This window comes from Lycorma delicatula, chromosome 5 (assembly GCF_047948215.1).
Source record: "Lycorma delicatula isolate Av1 chromosome 5, ASM4794821v1, whole genome shotgun sequence".
Lineage (NCBI taxonomy): Eukaryota > Metazoa > Arthropoda > Insecta > Hemiptera > Fulgoridae > Lycorma > Lycorma delicatula.
This window is the reverse complement of record NC_134459.1, coordinates 41,657,784-41,678,505: the sequence shown is the minus strand read 5'-3', so window position 1 is coordinate 41,678,505 and position 20,722 is coordinate 41,657,784. Positions and strand designations below refer to the sequence as shown.

General features: G+C 29.8%; 1 protein-coding gene across 1 annotated transcript in view; it reads right to left on the bottom strand.

Annotated features, from left to right (window-relative positions):
• Nucleotides 1–3,261: 3,261 nt before the first annotated feature.
• LOC142324884 (molecular chaperone MKKS-like) overlaps nt 3,262–20,722 on the bottom strand; it is a 268,322-nt gene continuing 250,861 nt past the window's right edge. The window contains exon 6 of the transcript XR_012756419.1: nt 3,262–3,752. The gene's annotated coding sequence lies outside the window, so the exon portion shown is untranslated. The remainder of the gene's footprint in view (nt 3,753–20,722) is intronic.

Genomic DNA, 20,722 nt, shown 5'->3' with positions numbered 1-20,722 from the left:
CTGAAGAAACAGGCGATCATTTTCTTGGAAGTGCTTCGTGAACGAACCATCTTTGTTGAATTCGGTTCATCTTGGAACAATCAAACAGTTGACTGTCGCTTTGTTTTCGGCTCATACGATTGTATTAAAGTTTCATAACCTGTTACGATGTATACGAATTTTTCATTTCCTCAGTCGAATTTTTTGAGCTTTTTCTAACACCGATTAGCACGATCCTGTTTTTGAGCTTCGGTCAAATTATACGAAATCCATCGGGAACAGATCTTTTTCACAGCTAAATCTTCATGAAAAATCAAATTACTGTAGTATTCAATATATCTAAGGATGCCTCTATCTCACGGTCTGTCACATGCCGATCCTCTTCAATCATGTTGCGCAGAGCATCGATGTTTTTTAAAACAACAACCGATTTTGGTCGACCTTCACGAAATTCATCGCTGACAGAAGCACGACGACAACGAAATTCTGCAAACCAATTGTAAATAGTATTTTCTGATGGTGATTCGTTACTGAAAGTTAAAAAAGCGATTCAGTGTATCGTTGTTGAGTTAGGCCCTTACTAAAATCATCCAAGCTTCACGTGAAATTTCCATTTTTTCACAAAAGTTTTTTTAAACCCTCACCGTAACCAAATATTCGGCCGATTTCTATGCTATCATTATTGTAACAATAAAAAAATCTGATGTGGACACTACGTGACTTCCTTGTACGCCTATTAAATTACATAAACACATTTTTTTTAAAATGAAAGTATATCAAATTTTTTTTTCATTAATAACTTCTGATATATTTTCATATTTTTTTATTGTTATTATTGAATTATTATTTATTGTAAATTTTGTTACAATCAGAGGTTAATAATTATTAATAAATCAATATATGTAAATTAATAAAAACAAAGTTAAAAAAAAAGTGATGAGGTCTGATTCTAACCGATGTGCATTCCCCTTGTAAGATTCAGATATTTCATTAACAAAAATTTTATTTGCCTATAACTCTGGAATCGATGAAAATAAGTACCACTTATGATATATCGTTGAAAATTTCTCGATGAGGGTTTATTACTGCAGTTAAGAAAAAATCCAGAATCCAAATTTTGTTTGATTTGGACTTATTTGGACGCTTTTGGTTCAGTCGATTGCAATCGAAAGAGGAGGTGCACAACTATATGTTACAACGGCCCTAAATCCAAAACTTCAACATTATACGGCTAGTCGTTTTTGAGTTGTAAGAGATACATGCTTACAGTTGTCACGCCGAAACTAGTCAAAATGGATTCAGGGATCGTCAAAGTGAATATTTCCATTGATACCTGAAAACCGAAATTTGTCGCGACTATAATACTTCCTTGTACAAAAGTCAAATTTTAGAACAGTAATAATGCCACATATCTGTAGCACCACCTAGTGGTCGTTTGTGAAAACTTAAAAGGCGACCTCCGTATTTAGAAAAGTATCACTTACATTTTCTGTCAACAAAAAACTTTATCAAACAGTAAAATTATTGACTATTTTATTCAAATACTGTTGACGTGAAAATAGTATGGATACTATAATTTAAATTTTTTTTTGTATTGAGGTCATTACACAGATTTATTTAAATTAATAATAAATTATTCATAAACTTAATTTTAATAATAAAAGTAAATAAAATTGATTTTATTTAAATTAACTATTTATTTTAAGTAACGAAGAATTATTTTCATTAACGAATCTAAAAACTTCCGGGATTTGGTCACGTAATATAACAATAACTAAGTTAAATATGCCATTAAAGTCGCATAACTCTGGGAGTAAAGTTGTTTTATATATATAAAAAAGTAGTAGTTATGAGTAAGATTAAACAAGATTCAATTGTGAGAGGAACATCCCCATTAGCCGGTGCACTTAGTATTGCAGAATGTGTAAATTCAATGACATTTTGTTGGTTGCAACAAAAAGTGAGTGAAGAAGCTAATCGCCAAAAATATACACAAAATGCGGCAAAAGTATGGAACAGAAATAAACAAACACAAGGTATACTGCACTTTATAAATTATAATTAAATATAATTAATTTTAAAATTAAAAAAGTTTATATTTAAGCTTTTACTGAAATTATAATCATATTACTTTTAGATTTTAAATAAGGTATTTAAAATTAAGTTGTTTTAATTAAAATATTACAAAAAAAATTAATATCTTGTATGTAATTAATAATTTAATTTTAAAAATTAGTTTCGTATGAAGAAGTTAGTATTTAATTTCAAAAATTCTTTATCTATAACTTACAATGGTCAATAACAAAAATTAATAGTGGAATGCAGTAAGGTTGGCGTTTTGTATATAGTATGCTACTTATCGCCGTTTTTTCAATATTAAAAACAATGACTGCTTTCGTATTGAAAAAACATTAATTTTAAAAAACATTTAAAATAAGACTAATTTATAAATAATTACAACTATCTTTAAGTAATTTAAAAAAAAATATTTTTTATCAGTTTAACAATTTATAAAAATATAATTATATGTTCCGCTTACCAACAATTGTGAGTATGTTCAAACGCTTTCGAAAATATTATTTTATTATATTTATTTATTATTATATATTATTTATATTTATTTATTATTATATATTATTTATATTATTATTATATTTATTTATTATATTATTATTTTATTATATGTGATGATATATTCATGTCACATATTTAAATGAATGATTAAATAAAATTAATTAAAATGTAACAATTAACTAAATTAATTTAGTTCATTGAAAATTTTATTTATAATACTGTAATTTATAATGACAGATTAATCGATAGTACACAAACGTGGTAAAGTTTTACGAAGTGATGAAAAACAATAGTTGAAAAATAAAAAAATTCGTTAAAAAACAAAACTATAATGTACAGTTCCTGATATAATTTGATCAATTGGCAAAATACAATGGTAAAGAGTTTCTTCGTTGGACTTTTGAAGTCTCGATTTGTGAAAATTTTGTGAATCATCCATCGTCAGATGAAGCTTTATTTGTCGTAGAAAAATTTATTTTAAGGAAATAATTTTATTTTTAGTACTCTAATGTAGTTTATTTTGGATTATTACATTTTCATATATACGAGTATTATAAAGTGTAGCATTTCTCTCAGTTACTTTTGTATAAGATTCTATCGAATGTTAGTTCGAAAAAAAAACAAGAACTGTACTTTGTAAAATATTTATTAGTAAAATAAATTAAATAAAAATAAATTACAAATAGATAATAAAAAAAACTTGGAAGTACGGTTTTTGGTAGTTTCATCACTTTTATTATAAACATTGAAATTTCAACAGCGGTTCTGGTTGAAGTAGATCGAGCCTTTACGCTTTTGCCACGATTCATTAATAATTTTGTTTAATTAATTTTCCCTTCCAGTACGAGACGCTACGTATAAGACAACTACAGTAATATTTAAACCATCAAATATATATAATCGGTTCCTTTAGATGTGCGTGACTGTGTTGATGTAATCTCAAAAATACTCCTGGTCCGATTTGTAAAATGTGTTTTCTTACTTTTAAGTATACGAGTACATCATCACACATATTTTGCATTTTATTACACACTCGGTCTATTTGAGTATCTTTATTCTCCGAGTAGTTCACCTTGAACACGTTCGTCTATTTATTTACGGGTTTTTCTGTTTTTCTATCTACCCAGTACCTCTTACTTTCTATCTCTTTCTTATATCTTAGATATCTCTTTCTTACTATGGAGCCACCAGATGAACTTCTAAAAAAAAAAAAGAAAACAGTAAAAATAAATGTATAATATTTTTTTAAATCGGTTTTTAAACATCGGTGACAACAGGCGATTTTCTGGAAAAAAAGAGTATTTTTTCATTCAATGTTTTCGTAATACAAATGAAACTATAACGGGTAAACAAAATAAAAACGAACCGCTACAGACTAAACACAGTAGGAAGATGTAAGATTTTATGAATGAATTGAAAAAATGAAAACGTCAGTTAAATTAAATTCTCTATTACAATGGCAAAAGTTTATCTATTTACCATATTTTTATAAATGATTTTCGAAATGAGCGCCTTACGCTGCGATGCACCTTTTTTTCCTGAGCGCACAACAAAGTGTCGTTATCAGCGCCCGGACACAATATTTATATATTTCGTAAATATGTATTGAAAGTTAATTAAAAATTAAATTAAAAACTAAAAACCCCCAAAAACGAGATAAATTCACAATGAAATATTACATCAATAATCCAAATTAAAACAGTAAAAATTATCATCTGCCATACACCAAGTAATATAAATAGCTGATTACACAAATTACTACTACTGATTACCCAAATATTTGAATATAAACGGACGGCCCTTAGAAATCGTAAAAGATTAAATAAAATAGTTTCATTTTTCCCAACATAATTAGCATTTGGTTTAAGTGGCATTTCTACTGCCACCACCCCATTCGGTCGCCCTAAAGCATATGACGCATATGACCCTAAAGCATAAATGTCTGTGCCGCAAACGGCAAACGGCTGGATTCTTCCATTTTCATTGGGAAAATGGAAGAATCAATGAAATTACAAGTAATTTACAATTATACTAAAGGAAGAAAAATGAACATTTTAGAAAATTTAAAATCTTCAAATTAAAAAGTAACAATAAAACTATCATTAATGAACAGACCAACAATCAAGCATATATCTTTTTCAAGAACCTCAATTTACTGAAAACAGGAAATATATAAATAATAAAATCAAAAGAAAGTATAATGGTTAAAAAAAAATAAACAAGAAGGCCAGATAAGGTATGACGTCAAATAAAGGGAAGGGCGTTGACTAAACATGGTATTAAGACTAATAGAAATTTAAAAGTACCAGTATAATAAGTTTTGACAATGGAGTCATTCCGAAACACGTTAACATACAGTAAAAGAATGAAGGTAAGAAGTAAACAGTACTCAACATAGAAAAAATAGTACAATCTACATTATCATCAGTTATTTCTTTTCCATATTAATCTTTGTATCACCCTGCAGTTTTTACCTTCTATATATTATTCAATTAAAGAATAACTTATGAGTAAGCAACATAACAGTAGAATTATTATAACTATAAATCAAATAAAAAAATAAACAGTAAATGTTCTTGTTTATTTGACTGTTATAATTTTTTGAGGAATTGTAACTCTCAATTAAATAAACAACTGGATGTCTCAATCAAATAAACAACTGGATAACTCTCAATCAATAAACTATACCTGGATGTCTTTGTACTCAAACTCATGTTTACCAGATTTCCAGAGTCTACCATAAATTTCCCTCCTATTCTTTCAACACATCTTCTTCATTGTAAATTTTATAAACCCTTACAGGAAGTGTTACAGGAAGATAATGAAGATTATCTTCCTGTAACACTGGTCCTGACCTGTAGGCTTTCTTTTTTCTGATAGTCTATGTTTTACTACCATAAAGATCTATACACCACACACTATTTTCAGGAATTCTGTTTCTATTCTGAGATTTATTTGTGATTACGATAACATATTTTTTATATAAAAGCCCTCTTAATTGTTAAGGTAAGGTTGATATCAAAGCATGAGCTTTGATATCAACCTTACCTTAACAATCCTTTATCATTTTTCATCAAAAATAACAAAATTCTTCAGTTTTCTTTTTGTTGTGTTCTATCTTAACATTTAATACCTAATTTAATATGTTGCTCATGGTTCTGGTTTCAAATGCCACTCAGGCATGATACTTTCAAAATTATAATTTAAAAAAAATTGTATTTGTGCCTCAGAATTGGTCTTTCTGTTACATTTCATTACGCAATTAATTCCTTCTAATTAATTTTTGGTTTCTGTCAAAATAATAATTGAATCTGTGAATCTTAACAATTTTCTTTTTTTCCCTTGGGTAGTTACTCTGCCTATAAATTATTCATTCAATTTCTGTATTGCTTCTTCTAAGTGTGTGTTGAAAAGTAATGAACTATAGTTTTTCTCCATTCTTTCATCTTTTACTCTTATAACAGGCATATTATTTTGAATAAATTGTAAATAATTCTTTTTTACTATAATTAGGTCTGATTTTGCTAAAATTACATTTTTTTTATTCAATAGTGTATTATTAAATGCTTTCTCCAAATCTAGAAATGCCATGTAGGTTGTTTTATTCTTCCTAATCTGATTTTTTAAATTGTTTTGAGGAATAGAGCTCTTATACCATTCTCTTTCTGAAACATAACTACTTTTCATCTAATACAATCAGTACCATACATTCTTTTTGCCAGTAAAGGTATTTTATTGAATATCTTTTTATGTATGAAATATTAGACTATAGTGTACTAGTTTACACATTTATATTTGCTGCTTTTTTTATATTCTTGCTACCATTAAATTGTTTTAAAGATCAGAGGGTACTCCTCCAGTCATAAATGTTTTGCATACTAATGTAAAATTTTTATTAGTACCCCATACATTATAGTAACGTAACATAGATAAATGCTTGAATTTTATACAATATTAAAGATAATTCTGGATTGAGAATGGCCCTGCTGGGTGTAGTTAGTAATCTATCAACTGTATTTGAATTAAACATAAAAGTAATGAAATGTTTGGTGATATACAATCCATGCATAAAAAATGTGATATATTTTAAACTTCATAATATTACTTACCATTTATATTATTTAATTTTATAAATAAAATTTTAAAAAACATAAAATAAAATGAAATAAAATACAATTGTCAGTTAGAAAGAAACATATTCTTGCAGCTTCAGCAGCTGTTTAATTTGTTAATAATAATCTTATGCTACGCCTTTTTCATTTGGAAGACCCAATAGGCCTGTAGTAGATTATTTCCTAATTGATGGTGGGGGAAGATCATGAATCCCAAGACGGACTCTTATTATTATATTCTTCTTAGAGTTGTGCTCATGTTTTGTGTCTCTTGCTTCTGGGACAGTCTACCCTTTCCCTATTTCCCCTCCTCCTTTTGTTATCCTTTTTTTCTCTCTTTCTGATAATATAACAAGGACACACTGAATTCTAGGGCAGCAGTTATGCCAACAAAAGGTCCACTCTTTCTAGGGTTTTTTGTATCTATCATATTGGCCCGAATATAAGACTAATTTTTCCCGTAAAATATACCGATAAAAACTGTATTCGTCTGATATGTGCAGCCAAACATATAAGTACAACGGCTTTATACTGTTTTTGAATTTATGAGATTGGCTTGTTATGAGAGAAACATGTGCACGTCGCAGCAGAGCTCAAGGTCAGAACTAAACCCACATTTTTCTAACATAGTCATTGATTGGTTCTTTCAGACAAGCATGAATTAATTCTATGAATTATTTCTTCTCTTTTTAATGCGCGTGTCAGCGTATGTTAATTTTGCAACAGTAGATTTACCAGAGATGTGACTTTTTAATTTATTATAACGTCATTGTCACGTGATGTACACAATTCAATCAAAACTCGGAACGCATGCGCACTCGTACACTGTTCATTATCGCATCGGTAGATAGCGACAGTTTTAGGTTACCTATCACAGCGGAAAGTGTTGAAAGGAGAGCATCTTCGCTATTGCAGATAAATAAAGGAGAGAGGAGAAGTTATGATGCGAACTTCAAGTTGTGTGTTTTTTGTGAGGCAAAACATACTAATAACGTACAAGCTTCAAAATAATTTGGTTTTCTAAATGCAATATTCGACATTGGCGGAAAGATGAAAAGCCTCAAAATGCTGGTGCAACATGTAAAGCATTCAGAGAACCCAAAAATGGGAAATTTAATGCAATTGATAAGTGTGTTTTTTTATATGTGCAGGAGAAATGAAACGAAGGCTTGTCAGTAAGTCGCAAAGTGATTCGAATGAAAGCATTGGAGATGGCACGTTAGTTAAGTATTCCAGTAGCTCAATTTAAGGCAAGCTTGGGCTGGTGCAAATGAATGATGCACCGTTCTGGACTGTGTTTGCGACACCATACAACTCTTGCCTCAGCATCTACCGACAGATTATGCAGATAAGTTTATTGCATATCAGCGTTATTTAATTAAGCTGAGGAAAGAACATAATTATCTTCTTGGCCAGATGACAAATGCTGACCAAACCCCTATTTTTTTGACATGCTATCAAATGTTACTGTAGACAAGAAGGGTGCAAAAACAGTATTGCTTAGCAGTGGAAAGTCACGCATTACAGTCATGTTAGCAGTTACTGCAGATGGAAGAAAATTTTCACTTTATGTCATATTAAAGAGAAAGACACTTTTAAAGGAATAGTTGCCAGCTGGAGTTTTTTTCAGAGTACAGGAGAAGGGATGGTATCACTTGCAATTCAATTGGGTTGACCTACTGAAATGCAACGCATATTTAGCTTGGTGAAGAAGACAACAGTAAATACTTTATTTCTCATTTTCTTAGTAAGCCTGGTATAGGCTGTTTTTTATTCCTGGAAGTAGTTTGTGACTTATGTCAGGTTTGCCTAAAACAATTATAGTTACATTACTTAATTTATATTCATATAGGTTGTTAAATTCTATCTATATTAATACATAAAAAAAATCAGTACTGCTATATAAAGTAACAGTAACAAATATGTAAAGATAATAAAGAAATTAAATCAGTACAAAAAAAAAAAACATTACTTAGAAGATGATAATTATAATGATTTAGTGGATAATGAGAGGTGACATTACAGCACATATTATTATTTGATATATTAAACAAAAATGATGAAAATTCATCATTTTCATCATTTCAGGTTTTATATTAGAATCTTTTTTAAACTTTTATTTTTTTAATAAAAGATTAAAGATTTTCAGCAGAATTATGTAGGCTTTATAAATGAACATTTTATTTTAAATAAACTGATGGAAAATTCTTTACATGTAATTAAATAGGTATTAATAAAATAATGGTATATGCTTATCCCCATGGTGGAGTAGTAGCATCTCTGCCATTCATCCTGAAGTTCTGGCTTTGAGTTCCAGTAGACATGCCATTTTTCATACTCTTAAAAATATTATTTATAATCCAACACAGTAACTGATACTGGGCATAGTCTGTTACTGCTGATGAATAAATAAATAAATGAATAATAAGCCTCTTTCTCATACAACAAAGTATACAAAAAAAGTAGTTCTGTTATATGATTTTGTAGAGATAGATCTTGTTATTTTTTTAGGACTTTTCTCTTTTCTTTCACTTTTTACACAACTGCCCAAAAAGGAGTGTAATGTATTTAGGGTGTATGTATGTTTGTTCCACCATAGCAGCTCAACAGCTGAACCCATTTAGATGTATGACCCTGCGTTGGAATCCTTATGTTACTTGGTGTGTCATAGGCAACATAAACATGTGTTTATATATTTTAAATAGATTTAAGAAATTTGAAAAATCTATATATCAGATGAGTCATTTTTGAATAATTTGCATCTCAATGCTTCATTTTGAACGATTCGGAAACCTCGTATCTCATACGCGTGAAGTTGTCTTATTACTGTTTTTACACGACTACCCAAAAAGCATTTATTGTATATGTATTTATTTATATTCCACTGTAGCAGCTCAATGACTGAACCGATTGTCACCCGCACGCTCTATAATTATATTATTAATTTTCCTATATTAAAGAGCAATGTTTTTTTTTTTACAGTCGTGTTATTTAAATTTTAATATTTATCTCTTGTTTATTTATTAAAAAAAAACTTGATTATAAACGTAACATTATTATTATGTAACTCATTGTGAGATTAAAAAGTAATTCCTGATAATTAAATATTATGTAATGAAATATGAATAAAAGTTTAATAAGGAAAAAGCTGTCGGAACTTAATAACAGCTGTCTCTGAAACAACTCACGTCACTTCTCTGACGGAAGGCAATTCTCCTCATTCATTTTATTATCATTACTTTTGGAAATGAAAAGAGATTGAAATAAGCAAAAAAAAAAAAAATATGTGGGTGTGTGTGTGTATGGTAGAAAAACTTATAAGACAGTTTCTCAGACATGATAATTAACTCTTACGATAATTGATATGAATAAGATGTCACTCACCACGAATCCTTAAGTACTAAGTAGATTAAAAATCAGTTTAGACAATGTTACATAAATTTTACAGAAATATTGATTCATAATTCATAATTAACTGTTTATTTCTTCAATTCTTTAAAATAGTTTGAGAAGTGACCCTTGATAACCTCATATGCGACTTAATTGTAGGTCTATTGGATTTTTCTTGAATAATAAACATTCTAAAATGTATAAATTAGTTGCAAATAGTAGTTTCTTTATTATCAATACTTTTAAAAATATAATAATTGTAATATTTTTTTATTAATGGTGAGATATCAGAAAGAAATTCCACCTTGTAACGAAAATCAAAAATCGATTCGGGAATCGAACCTGGGACCTTTAGTTTAGCAGTCAGTTTAGTAATATTCTTGGCTAAAACACCGACGTACAATACTTAACAATACTTTATTAATATTAAATAAATCAATGTGAATGGGAATGAAATTTAAGTTATATGAGAACCGTAGTTACTTTAATTACAGTCTCCAAACTTTTGATTTAAATTGTCTGTAAACTAACCTAAACTGAAATATTTGTTCAAGAAAGACAGTTTATTTTCTTGATCCAACGTAAACTTTTTTATAGCCTTGGTCTTTAAAAATTTTGAATTTATTTTAAATTAATGATAGTTTATCTTACTTTTTTACTTTACCGGCTATAATGATATTTTGACTTATTCAAACACTTATAAAGGGATAGAAGCAAAAATTATATATTTTTTGTTGTTTCTGGACTCAAAGTTACAACCTTGCACTAATAAATGATTCCATTACATTAATATGTCACTTAAGTTATGTATTTGAGCGATTTCATTCATGGTGAGGGATAATATGCCTAACTTTTTGCTTTTTTCGTCGGTTATCGTTTTGTTTGATTACGCGACTGCCCAAATAGGAGTGTAATATTTTTATGGTATATGTATGTTTGTTACACCGTAGCAGCTCAACAGCTAAACCGATTTAGATGTATAACCCTGCGTTGGAATCCTTATGTTACCAGGAGGGTCATAGGCTATATAAATAAATATATATGCATAATTATAAATATATAGTAGTGGACATTTGCCGGTTGAAACATAAATTTAATGAATTGACTTAATGAACTGTGAGCCTCTATCACTGTGTGTGTGAACTGGAGTTAAATCGAATGATTCGAATCAATTGAATGAATAATATTACAAAAATAATAAAATTAAATTTAGGTTAAAGAAAGTAATATTAAATAAATTTAAAAAATCTCTGATAATAATAATTGGCTTTCCGTGCGTATGATGCGAACACCTCGTGCGAGGCGAGACCAATCATCAACATCAAATGGTAACAAACGGGACGCCTCTGGGGCGCTTTGTTGAGAGGTGTAATGTGGAGTTCTTCTTATAATAGCAAACAATCGTCAAAATTCAAACGGGGTATTTGTTAGTAGATTGAAGGCTAACTTTTACATGCGTCAGTTTCAATCTCGATGTAATAGATCGAGATCACGGTTACTCGGAAATGTTGTTACATTTTCGCAACCAATCTTCTGATTTTACTTTGTTAATGAGATCTGGATATTTTCATTTATGTTAATGACATTAATAAAACTGCATGTATTCTTGAAATAATTTAGTCAAAACAGAAGTGTAATGTATTTAAGGAGTATGCATATATGTTCCACCGTAGCAGCTCAAACACTATATATGAAATTGTCATCCACACGCTCTTTAATTATCCTATATTAAAGAGAAACTATTTTTTTTTTTTGGTAATCGTGTTTTTTAATTTTTAATATTTTCAAAATGTTTTAACTAACTTTAGAAAAAAAGGAAGGTTCTTAATCTATCTTGTTTCTTCAGACTGGATTAACCAAATTTTTTTTACAAGAATTTCCGAATGTGGGTCTAAAAATCCGCTTCAGTAGGAAAGTTATGCAACTCTTGACGCCTTTTATATATATGTATACAAAAACAGTTCTTATATATTTACACCTTTAATTATTATGGTTAAGTATAATATGAAATTATTTTAATATCTTTTTGTTTACTATTTACATATTTTACACACCGTTTAAGTACGTAAGTGTAACACGAAACAAATAAATTATTCATTTTCTTTTTATCATGTTTATAATAATTATTACGGATTGCGGCAAATCCGTAATTACCGCAATCCGTATTATCCGGATTGCGAGTGAATTGTAAAAAAAAGATATTTCTGTCTAGCATTTTAAAAGTCGGTGTAAATACTTCAATAGTCAAGACAACACAGTAAAAATTACCGACCGTTGGTTTTAACAGTCCCTATTTTTACATAAAAGAGTAGGGGTAAGAAATTTTCATTATGCTGATTTTTAGCGCAGTCAAGCGTAATTTTTTTTAAATTAATTGTAATAAAAACTTAAATTATTTTTAATGATTTGTTTTTATAAACAAATTTTTAATGTTTAGCATATTTAAAAAAAAATAATTATTCAATAGACTGATCAACAATTATATATAAACAAATGACAAAAATAGAGAAAATATTACACAGTTAAAAATCTGTTAAACGATATTGATATTACTTAACAGTCTACCTTCTTAACGAAATTTAGTTTATATCTGAAACAGTTTAGTTTATATCTGAACAAATAGATTTGAAGCTAACAATGGATCTCTAAGTCTCAAGTAAAGAATTTGATGTAATCCGTTTCATAATTTTTGAATGCATAACAATATTTTCATACGAATTCTTTTCAGACTTTAGAAGGAAAAATAATGTAGAAAATGAAACAATAGAAACTTCAGGTAGAAAGTAATAACTATTTCTTACGTTTTAATCAACTAAATTAAAAGAAAAAACAAACTACAATTAACGTAGTGGAATTATATAAATAAGAGATTATACTATAACTTATTTTAACGACTTGACAAAATATCCAAATTAATGAAATAATTTAACCAGGTGTGCAAAATATTAGTTACTTTAAATTTTCCGATTTTGCATGACAGTTTTGCGTGTTAAGTTTTCCTTTCATTTAACTAAACTCAAAGCGAAACGTTTGTTATTAACTTTAAAGCTTCATAAGTTATAATAATAATACGCGTATTTTTATTGATCTTAATACTTTTCTTTATTTTATTTGACCTTGTTACTATAACATGAATTGACCTAAATACTTAAAATAAATTAAAAAAGATTACCTTGGGATTCAAGATAGAACAGGACAAGATATATTAAAGACGGGAGATTATAGCAACACTCGGTAACATACTGATTAAAATTAGTAACCGATGTGATCCCTCATACGTGCATATCGTAATTTTGTTCATTATATAAACATTGCCAACTATAACATGTTACCTGTACGTAATAAAATAGCAGTCAGATTTGACATCAGAAGTACAGAATGAGCCAAAAGATACGTAACTCTAAATCCTAAAACATATTGTGGAGGGAAATTTAGTTTTTTCCGGCGGGAATGTGTATATACTGGCAACGGGTGACCTTGTGGTAGATAAGTAGCACACAATAGCCGACCAGTTTCCCTCCATTTTTATGGTAGTGGTGAGTAAGCTGTGAGCGGGTAAACGTACATTACCAGTGGCTATGAAATGAACTACTGCTCCATTCTTTCTAAAAAAACAATTCTTTAAGAATATAAAAGAAGGGTCGTTTGGAACGTTTTCGGCCTGACACAGAGATTTGATATCACAGATATGATCAAATGACTGTCATTTATCAAGTATGTTCCTGTAAAACGCGTACTGCGAAGTTTCAGGCGCGTGCGTTTAGTAGCTTGTTTGTTGGCGATCGAGTAAAGCAAACAAGTTTTGACGTTTTCTGAAAAATTGATAAAATTGAAGTTTTAGCTGTTATAAAGTATTTTTTTTAAAGGTTTACTCTGACGGATATAAAATCTTATGCGGACACCACATGACTTCCTTGTACATCTATTAAATTGCATAGACACATTTTTTCAAATGAAAAGTTATACAATTTTATTTCATTAATAACTTCTGATATTTTTTCATATTTATTTTATTTTATTATTGAATTATTTATTATTTATCGTACATTTTTTTTTACATTCAGAAGTTAATAATTATTAATAAATCAATATATTTAATTTAAAAAAAAAATTAAAAAAAGGAAATAAGTCTGATTCGAACCCATGTGCCTTTCCCCTAAGATCCAAATATTTCATTAATTAAAATTTTATTTCGCTGTAACTCTGGAACCAATGAAAATAAATACCACTCATGACATATCGTTAAAAGCTCTCAATGAGGGCTTATTAATGCAGTTAAGATAAAGTTTAAAATCCAATTTTTTTTTTATTTTGGGCGGAGGTGCACAACTAGATGTTACAACAGTCTTAAATCCAAAATTTCAATATCCTACGGATAATCGTTTTCGAGTTTGCGAGACACATACGTCACGCCGAAACTAGTCAAAATGGATTCAGGGATGGTCAAAAACATAATAACGTTGAAATCTGAAAACCGAAATTTTTGTGATCATAATACCTCCTTTACTTCGTACAAGGAAGAAAAAAGAGCTAGTTTCCACTTAAAAAGATTCATTCGCTCTGTTTTCAATAATAAAAAAATGGTAGAAACAGTCGACCAATAAAAAGCTTTCTTTGAAGACTTCTCAAGGGTATTTAGTTTTATTTAAACCGGTTTTGCTGAGTGTCATCGGTGTTTTATAACAATAGATGAAACACAGATTCACCATTAGATGCCAGAGACCAAACAGCGGAAGGAAGTAGTGGAAGTGCGCCAAAGGAAGAGAAAATGATCCCATCTCCAGGCTACGTTCTTTGAAATTCCCGTGATACGTTGCTCATAGACTACCTGGAAAAAGGCAGGACCATCACCGGAAAGTACTGTGCTTTACTACTGAACCGATTGAAGGGTAGCTAGTATTCAGGTTGAACGTCCACATCTGACTGAAAAGAATGTGTTATTTTACTACAATAATGCCCGTACAAATGTCTCGGATTGCTATAAAACTCCGTAACCTACGCTTCTAAGTGCTTCAGCATCTACAGTATTCGGCAGATTTGGTTCCCAGCGATTACTTCCTTTTTCCAAACCTGAAGAAATTGCTCGCTGAACGAAGATTCATTACGAATGATGAGGTCAAAGCTGAGACAACTGCTGATTTTGTACAGTTTGACAATTTGTATCACACTGAAAGTAATAAAAAGTTAGGAAATCGTTGGTCTAAATGTTTCGAGTTGCAAGTAGACTCATGTTGAATAATTTTTTTAAATTCTGAAAAATTTTATTTTTTCTTTGTCAGGCCGAGAAATTTCCACAAGGCCCGCGTATGTAGTGAACCAAATACGACAATATTGCTCTATTTCTCATCAACATTATGTGGTTATCTTCCCTAAGGCAGGCCTTATTCCATGTTCGTCTCCATTCTCCTCTATTTTTAGTTAAACCTATTTTTAATCTTCAAATATTGTTGAAATTATACAATTTTTTTATTATCATGAAGATGAAATAACGGAAAAATCTCAGGTTCTTGTTGGGAATCAATCCTGGGATCAATTGAATGCGTATCTTGACAGTTGAACATTGCGACAATTCCTCACAGTGGCAGTTCTGAACAGTTTAATAACCTTACTGGTCTAACCATTTAGCGAGCTTCCTTTTCTAGCTCATTTAGAATTGACTTTTAAAAAATTAATTTATTTTATATTAGAAAGCGTTAACTATTTTATTTTTACATAATTTAGATTCAGGTAATACTGTTATTTATTATATTTAAATACAATATCTGAATAATAGACAGAGATAAAATTTGTTTGTCACACCGAATGGGTGAGGTAATTTCACTAATGTGAATTTGTGCCGAATTGTGTAATTATGGCATAACAGTTAAACAAGGAGCAATAGGAATTTACTAATTAAATTCCTTAGTTAAAGACTCCGGACATTTCGTAGCTCCTTTACATAATTATCTGAACTTAGCCATTTTGTAGCTCCATTTAATATATCGTATCACAAATGATTAATTATCACTTTATCCAAAAATAGATTTTCTAAGTAAATGTATCTTAGTAATGTATTGTTAACGAAAATCGTTAACATAACGTTATTTATGAATTCATTTTATTCTCGTTCTACAGAATATATAAATGTCATATATAAATAGACTTTTTTATTTATTATAATTAATCTGGTCCTTTTTCCTGTAGTTTTGAGTGAATAAAGCAGGCAATTTTTAATTTTTTTTAGCAATTATACTGTAAAGTCAGTATAATTTTGGTAATGAGAATGTAATTTGGTCAAGTTGGCCAACTTTGACTTGTTTTTAAAATTATCCTTTTAATATGATCAAATTGGTAAAATTGAACCCAAATGTTTTTAATGACCGTTTTCATCTTCTTCGCAATTTTACTCTAAATGTTGCATAATTAAGTTGATAAGGGAAAAAATTGTTGCATCGGGAAATAAATTACAGAGGTCCGTTAAAAATTTAGAATATAGTGCGTGTTCACGGCTCGATCAGAATATTGAGAGATTGACAGATGAAAATGTTTATATGATTACAATTTATTGTAATAAACATCTTTACCTTTACTTTACCTTTGCTTTAGTTTTCCTTTGTAGCTTTGATGCTGCAATAGCAATTATAACCGGAAAAGTAAATATTATATTAAAGAACAATAAACTACTATAATGATAAAAAATGTCAATGCTATTTATAACAAACAAAACATCAAAAGAAATCTGTAATGCCATTCTATTGCAGAAGTTATATTTGTACTCATTAATTCCTCGATATTGGTTAATGAGATTCTATTGTGCATTTATGGATATTTATATTGAATACTTCATTTCGATTGTTTCAGCTGTTAATGTGTAAACGTTTATAGTACTCTGTAATATTCAGTTGTTAAATATTCAAGTCGTTACATATCACACTCTGATTAATATGCCTCTTTCAAGCCAATAGAAAATGAATTTCATGTAAAAAAAAATTCCCTTTCGGCACGCCGGAATGCGGAGGTCGATTTCACCGGTGCCAAGTAGGGGGATAAAAAAGATTTCCACCATAAAATTAAGAAAACTTCAAATATACTCAATACGACAATGGTTGCATGTGAAAAAAGTTTCATATGTTTAGGATACAAGCCTATCTTGTTACAATTCCAGCAAAACTTTGGTCATCCCATGCCGTAAGGGTTGGCCATATAAAAAATTGTTAAAGACAAAGGTTTTAGGTAATGTTTAGAGGACTAACGGACACTTTAAACCGATTCGATACTGTGCCTATTAAGAGAGGTATGATTTTTTTGTGTCTTCGAAACCCCATTTTTTCCATCTTCTGAATATATCAAAAAACTACTTATATGGGTTTAAGGTCCTTATCCAAAGAATAGTAGAAACTTTAAACAAATTCGATATTTTACTTAATGAGAAAGTTATAGCGATATTTTATTTTTTTTCGAAAAAGCTCCCCCATTTCCATTCCCATGGTCTGATATTGGCCGTTAACGAACTCTACTGAGATTTGGGTCGAGTTTTTTTAGGGAAAAATTTGAAAGTGATTGGCGGAAAATTACGGCAGTTATCATGTCCACAAGAAAGTGAAATATATATATATATATATATATACTAGCTCCCAGGCGCAGCTTCGCTCGCGCTATATGGCTACTTGCGTTTCCCGTAGTAGTCAATCTTTTTATTTCATATTTATTAGTCAAGTAACCGGAGGCAGTTGTAGTCAGTCACACATACAGTAACGGTGGCATATCGCATTTCCCGTTGCTCAGTTGTTTCAGTCGAGCGAGATTGATCTGTGCGTATTCGGTCGCTTTCTAAACGCATTTCCCGTTGCTCAGTTGTTTCAGTCGAACGGGATTGGGCTGTGTGTATTCAGTCGCTTTCCAATCTTGACTGTTTTTCGTCTTCAGTCTCTGCCGCACGAACAGTTTTCATCATACGTGCTTTTTTTATATTTCTCCCAATTGAAGAATGTCTTTTAGGCATGGTATGATGTTTTGAAAAAAGATCACAGAATTTAAAAGATTGCAGTTAAATACTTTACACACTTTAAATTAGTAACACACACATGATAAACAAAAGCAGCTATTTATTTATGTTTTTAAACAGCTGTCAAAAATTGTAAATGAATGAATCGTAAAAATTACATATGCATGTGCGGTAAATCAATTGAAACTTAGGAATAACTGTACGGTAAAACCTCAGCCCTTTTAAAAATTAATCAATTCAATGATGAAAAAAAATTAAATAAGCTTTAAGGAAGAAATAAAGTGTTTTAAATTTCGTTTTGTCGGAGGTCCAAAAATATTAGCCTATGTTCACCGCAGGACTTCAAAGTGTAGGTGTGCAAAATTTTAGACAAATCTGTCCGGTAGATCTCGAGTTAAGTTGGAACAGACAGACAGACAAACAAACATTGATTTTTATATATATAGATATATAAATATATGTATAAACTTCTGAGCTGACGGTGACGGTGGTTTTGGGGTGTGGGGGATGTGAAACGCGAAGATATGTCGAAATTTTCCGGAAGTCGAATCATGGTGCCCATTACCATTGGTAGCTTTCTTATGAAATCTACCTAAAAATATAAGCCGAATTGGAGGATAAATAACTATATTATTCGCGTAGCCATCACTGTAAAGGGAGCTCACGAAAGCCCAGTCTTTCAAAGTCAAGTAATATTGGTTTTTTTCCCGGGAATTTCACTAATTACATTTTAATGAGTTAACTAAAAATAGCCTATAAGACCTGAACTATGTGCGTGAAATATTTAATTCAGTTGAAAAGCTTTTCAGTTTGATTCAATAACAAACAAACCCGGTAGATTTTTTTAATTTATAACTTTATTAAAAGGGATCGCCATGATTCACGATTTAATTAATTTACAACTTTTTAATCGTTTAATGTACTTTAATTCCTCACTACATTCCACTGATTAGTAATTCCTGAATGCAAACACGAATTTTTATACTCGCGTATTTCTTTGGCATTTTTTCGTGTTTATGCTACTATGTTTGTTTCCAGTTTTTATTATTTTCCGATATGGAGAACGCTTTAAACAAGTTATTATTTAACAGTGTTGAAATTGACCACTTTAGAACGGTTTATCGTTCAATACTTTAATTTTAACATTTGGAATAAACAAGAGAATAAATGTAAATAAAATAGTCTGTGAAAGATTTACTTGAAAGATTTGAGTATATTTCTTACATTTTACCAGTAGCAAGTAACTAACTATAAACTTCTTGAAGTTTGCGTGTGCAGATTATCTTTTCCTAATAAAAATACTTTTTTTTAAAATCTGTATGTAAACAGCTTTAAGTACGAAATGTAATCATTAAAACTACTTAGCGAATTTAAAAAAAAAAACATTTACATACTGTATAACTGTTGTTTATATTGTTATTGTTTGGAATCGGACAACATAAAGATAATATTTCATGATGCATTTGAATTGAACTTGCTTTACAAGTTCATCAGAGTTTACAAGTTCATTGTCCGACAGTATAAAAAATATACGCCGTAAATAACCGTATAAAAGTGAAAATCGTTAAAAGTAATTTCGTGAATACATATATGAAGTAATTGTGATTGAAAATAATACGATTAAAATTCGGTCATGTTCAAATGGAAAATCTGTAAAAAAGATAAAACGAGTTGTTTCAGAAATGCCAAAAACCAATTATACCATTTATTACAAGTAATAATATATCGACGGTGAAGTTCCCTAAAAGTAACACATAACCGTGTTAAATGAAATTACAGTGAAGTAAACTACTTCAATATTAAAATCTGAAGAAATTTATTTGAAATAAATTTCCACCGAAATGGTGGCAGTACAACTGTTAGAAAAAAACTTCGACTGTTCGCCTTGCGAACAAGTCGAGTCTTGTTGGCCACCGCCTGTTGGTAAAAGGGGCTATAGTGAATTACTATCTCCTCATAATATTAATTTAAGGTGTTCGGTCTCTGGAAATAGTATTTATTATATTTATTAACAGTAACTTTTTACTCTTACGGTAAAATTATTTTTGGCGTCGGTAAACCTTCTACAATTAATTAGAATCGACAATTCTGTTTTACACTTTATTTTAATTTTATTAAATCAATTATATTTTAAATCTTAATTAGTTAAATTCAGTTCAAAATGACTAAAAAAATTGTAATCCACAATTTTGGCTTTATACTGTCATAAAACTGGAATACAAGAACATAATTATCCAAGCAAAGATAAGTTGACAAGAAGTCACAAAGAAAATTATCTAAGCGAGGAGAGGAAAAGCGCTTAACTTACACTTTTTATAGTTCATCTGTTTATAAATTTGTGATGCAGTTACGCCGAATACGTTTTCCGTTCTTTATGAAATGTTAACTTTCACTGTTATTATACGAAACAAAGGATATGTAATGGTTTTCCATACAAAATTCTGTTTCAAAATGGCAGGCGAACAGCTGAATACCTTATAATTTGTAAATCATTGTTTCAGTGGCTCGTTAAGTCATTATTTAGCAAGTGATCAAACCGTATTTTGAAGACTAGCTCCACTCTAGAGAATTAAATTTTTACAAAATTGCTAGTGTGAAAATTCTGTTCTGTAATAGTTAACCATTTCTGACTGAGAATGAGTGGGCCTAACCGTTGAAATTAGAAATGATGTACGTAAATCAC